The following is a 5,377-nucleotide window of genomic DNA, read 5'->3' as shown; positions in this document are numbered from 1 at the left end:
TTCCCCTCCGAACCTCCCCATAGGAAATTACTTTGCAATTTGTTTAACTCCTCTATAACTTTCTTAGGAGCCTTGTAGAAAGAAAGAGTGAAAATCGCCATACTACTCAACACCGACTTAAGGAGAGTGATCCTTCCCCCAAAACTAAGCCAACGGCCTTTCCACGAATTCAACTTCCTCCTCACATTATCCATCAACGGTTTCCAAAAGAATATCCTTCTCGGATTTATCTCAACCATAATACCTGGAAACTTGAATTCTTTCTCTTCTGATCTACAAGAAAGAAAGTTAGTAGCAACTTCCAAAACATGCGGATTGATATTAATACCTATCAACTTGCTTTTATGAAAGTTGATTTTTAGACCCGACACCTTTTCGAAACCCTTCAATACCGCTTTAATGGCCCAAAGATGATTCCAACTCCCGTCTCCGATTAATAGAGTATCATCCGCAAATTGGAGAATATCTATTTCACATCTCCCGTTTACATTAAAACCCACAAAATCTCCATTTTCCACCGCCTTACCAACCAAAGCCCTTAGCCCTTCCGCTACTATAACAAAAAGAAAAGGAGAAATAGGATCTCCTTGCCTTAGACCCCTCTCTACTACAAATTCTTTTGTAGGACTCCCATTAATAAGAACCGACATCTTACTAGAAAAAATAATCAACTTCATCCAACGCATCCACAACTCTCCAAACCCTATCCTCCTCATCATATACCTTAGGAAATTCCAACTCACATTATCACAAGCTTTTTCGAAGTCTACTTTAAAAAGAAGACACTCATTTCCTTCCTTGCTAGCATAGTCGACGATTTCATTAGCAACTACGACTCCATCAAGCATTTGTCTACCCGGCACAAAAGCGCTTTGGTTAATGGATATGATAGAAGAGAGGACTCTCTTAATTCGACTAGCCAAAAGCTTAGAGATCATCTTATAAATGCTTCCCACCAAACAAATCGGGCGATAATCATCAAGATCTAACGGATTGTCTTTTTTAGGAACAAGCGTTAGAAAAGAAGAAATAATAGCCTTAGAAATAATGGTTCCCGAATAAAAAGCGTTAAAACAAGAGACCACATCTTCTTTAACAAAACTCCAACACCTCTTAAAGAAAAGGAGAGAAATACCATCCGGACCCATGCTTTTCGAACCATCGCAACTCCACACCACCTCTTTAATCTCCTCCTCCGAAAAAAGCACCTCTAGCGAATCTCTGTCTTCCACGCTCAAAGAATGCACCAAAACCCCTTCCAAAAAAGGCCTATTAGAGAACTCCTCCTTAAACTTATGTTCAAAATGCCCTCTCACCACCTCCTTAACACCTCTGACCGATTCTACCACTCCATCACTAGTATTTAAAGAGCAAATATGGTTCTTACTCCGCCTTTCTTTCATAACACGATGAAAGAATTTACTATTGGAATCTCCATCATTTAGCCACCTTAACCTTGATTTTTGAATTAACATATTCTCCTTGAGTTTAAGATTTAACCAAATCTTCCTTGAAGCTTTTATTTTGTTAAGATGGGCCTCCTCTTCCCACATCTCCCTATCATCCGAGTCATTTAAAACTCTAACACCGTCTTCTACTTCCAAATCCACCTTCCCAAAAATATTCAAATTCCACCATCTCAATCTATCTTTGATAAGACGAAGCTTCTCCTTTAAAACAAAGTCTCCTCTACCAAGAACTTCCATTCCCTTCCATTCCTCTTCCACAAACGATACAAAATTCTTATCGGAAAACCACTCATTGTTAAAAATAAAAGGCTTAGGACCCCAATCAACTTTATTAGACAATAACCATATCGGACAATGGTAGGAAATATCCCTATTTCCTATCAATTGACCAACAACACCCTACGAACGAACGATATTATCCGAGACTAGAAATCTATCGATTCTACTCTTAGATTTCCCATCCCCACTAAACCACGAGAACTTCTTTCCTTTACACGCAACATCTATCAAACCACTATCTTCAATAAAATCCGAGAAATCCCTCCATTCTACATTACTACTTCTCATTGAACGCCCCACTCTTTCTCTCTGATTCTTCACCGCATTAAAATCACCTCCCATAATCCACTCCCCATCTTTATGTAAGTTTTTCAAAGCTAATAACCGCGACCACAAAGCCCGCTTTAAAACAAGAGAACAAGGAGAATAAACATTCATAATGTAGAAAATACCTCCTTTCCAATCCACCTTCGAACCAAGGTATCCCTCGCCTCTGAAGCTAGCCAAAACCGACACTGTTTTGCTATTCCAAAGCGTGAGAAAGCCACCAGCCATTCCAACCGAAGCAGAAAAAGAAAAACCACACTCTTCCTTTCCCCAAAAGCTTCCAGCAACTGAAACAGGCACCTCCTCCATTTTAGTTTCTTTAATGAGAAAAAAATCTGCTCTCTCTTTATTGATAATACTCCTTATCCTCTTCCTCTTGATAAGACTGCCGCCTCCCCTAATGTTTAAGCTTCCTATAATCATTTGAAACAATTTAATTGCCCCTTCTTGCCTTCCAATTTCTTCAAATCTTGCTCTCTGTTATCTCCTCCCGAACCCACTCCAATTTTAAGCATTTCTTTTTTCAGTTTTATATCCCCTTCAGAACCAAAATTAGATAAGAGTCTTGTATTACATCTAATAATGTCTGAATTGTCAGGGAGGGAACCTACTGGAAAATTTTTAGAAACGAAAATCTTGTCTGAAGAAACCGAATCTGCTATGACACAAGGTAACACGCTGGGTTCAAAACAAGGTTTGTCTCTAGCCGGACCCACCTCCGAATGGCCCACTTCTTTCACCATGACTTTCTTTTTTAACTTCTTATTGGGCCTTGGTAAAGGTTTATATAAAGGCCCATCTGCCACTAAGACTTGATTCATTGAAACACCTTTATTACATGGGTCCCTTCCAAAATCTCTCTCCACGTCACTAATAGAGTTTAAGGACTGAACACTACTAGGTCTATCAGCTTTCTCTCCCAACCCCAAAAGTTGAACCGCCGTATCCCTGTTAGGAGATGTAGGATCTGAAAACGTGTGTTCAGAGGACAACTCTAAAAGCTGCTGCTCAAAACCTTTTTTCTTCTTTTTATCCTCCAAAACCGATTGTAAAACCCCATCAAATGTCTCTTCTGTTCCTTTTGAAAATGACCCTCCATTCAAAAAATTGTCAGAACTTTCAGAAAGTTCTGAACAAACCCCTTTGGTAAAGCCTTTGACCGTAACCACCTCCTTTTTCTGCTTCTGCGCATCCTCTACTACTCTATGAAGAACAACCCTCCCTTTGTCCGATGGTTCCATAAGAGACTCCGGGATAAACTCCCCGTCTTCCTCTTCCACATAATCCAACGACGCTGCTATACTCGACGAACTCGACAACGAAGATGATTTAAAACTCAACTCTGGAGTCTTCTGAGCAGTAATCCTAACTCTGGGGTCTTCTGAGCAGTAATCCTAAAGGATTGATATATAGCTATTCAATCATCATAATCATTTTTAGTGCACATTCTTATTCCTGATTGGACTTTATCCTAATTTACTAAAGATTCTTTCATTCATATAGATATTATAAGATTTGCTTTTAACTATTTATAGTGAAAATATTGATTAATTCATTTGAATTCGGTTACGCATATGAGTGCCTTTCTGATTATGAGTTTTTTTTTTTTTTTTTACATGATGATAAAATTGAAAACTCACTATCTCAATTGTTCCATCTTGATGTGTTATTTTTTACAAGAGAATTCATTTGTTACTTGTAAGAGCATCTAATTATGTAGTAACAACTAACACGAGTTTCCAAATTTAGATGGCACATCCCTGTCAAATATAAATGAACAGTTGGTTTTTTTTATAAAGAATAATTTTATGATGTATATATAATGTTCCAAAACAGCAAAACTTATCCAAAATTATTTTGAAAGCTATGTCCAAAAATGAATAATTAAATTAATAAGCAAAAGAGACAAATTTCTGATTGTATTTTAAGGACAAAGTGAATGAGCAAGTTTATTCTAGAACATATAATCAATTATCAAATTGTATACTATGTTAAATAAAATAAAATATATGCCAAACTAGTGTGATACCCGTGCGTTCGCACGGGTATCCGTCGTTTTCGCGCATTTGGATTGAGGAAAATAAAAGGTATTAGTAAAAGACTGAATTTTTGTTAAAATGGGTAAATTTATAAAAATACTAATATTAAAAAAATTGAATATTGAAAATAAAAAGTAATTAATAAAATAAAGTTTATATTGTTTTAGATTGAATAATACAAAACTAAAGATGCATTTAAGAAATGTAGAGGTTTCATTGAGAAATAATTGGTTTTAAATAAAAGAATAATTAGTGTTCTTTGATTAGTATGCAATAAAAATTGGAAAGATTAATTATTTGGCTTAAATTATTAGTGTTTTAGCAATAGTAGAACAAAATGTGACCTGCATAAAGAATACACAACACAATGTTGATTGTCCAATACAATAAACTTAATTACATTTACTTTCAACATATTAACACCGCTTTCTGTTAATATTCAATATTTTAATTAATTACTCAATGTTTCCGTTAATATTCAATAGTTTGATCAATATCTTCATGTTCCCTTTAATATACAATATTTTGATTAGTAACTTCATATTTTCGTTAAGATTCAATATTTTGATTAGTGACTTCATGTTTTCGTTAATATTCAATATTTTGATTTGTAACTTCATGTTCTCGCTATTATTCAATATTTTGATCAGTAATTTTCTGTTCCCGTTAATATTAATATTTTGATCAATAGCTTCATGTTCCTATTAATATTAAATATTTTTATCAGTAACTTCATATTCCCGTTAATATTTAATATTTTGATTAGTAACTTCATGTTTCCGCTAATATTAATATTTTGATTAGTAACTTCATGTTTCTGTTAATATTCAATATTTTTATCAGTAACTTTATGTTTCTGTTATTAGTAAATTCATGTTTCCGTTATTATTAAATATTTTGATCAGTATCTTTATGTTCCCGTTAATATTCAATATTTTGATCAGTAATTTAATATTCCCGTTAATATTCAATATTTTAATTACTAAATTCATGTTCCCGTTAATATTAATTGATTAAAATCAATTTACAAATCAAATATATTATTACATATATAAAAATATTTGAATCAATCGTATATATATATATATATATATATATGGGATGTATCAAGTAGGAGGAATTTTTAAATAAGAGATAAGAGCATCTAATCCTAACTATTGGATTAATCAAGAGAGAGAAATTAAATTATTAATTATAATATTAATATAATTATTATTTCTCTCTCTTGATTAATCTAATGGTTAGCATTGAATGCTCTTATCT

Source organism: Vicia villosa, linkage group LG7 (genome assembly GCF_029867415.1).
Source record: "Vicia villosa cultivar HV-30 ecotype Madison, WI linkage group LG7, Vvil1.0, whole genome shotgun sequence".
In the NCBI taxonomy this organism is placed as follows: Eukaryota; Viridiplantae; Streptophyta; class Magnoliopsida; order Fabales; family Fabaceae; genus Vicia; species Vicia villosa.
This window is presented reverse-complemented; position numbering follows the sequence as displayed.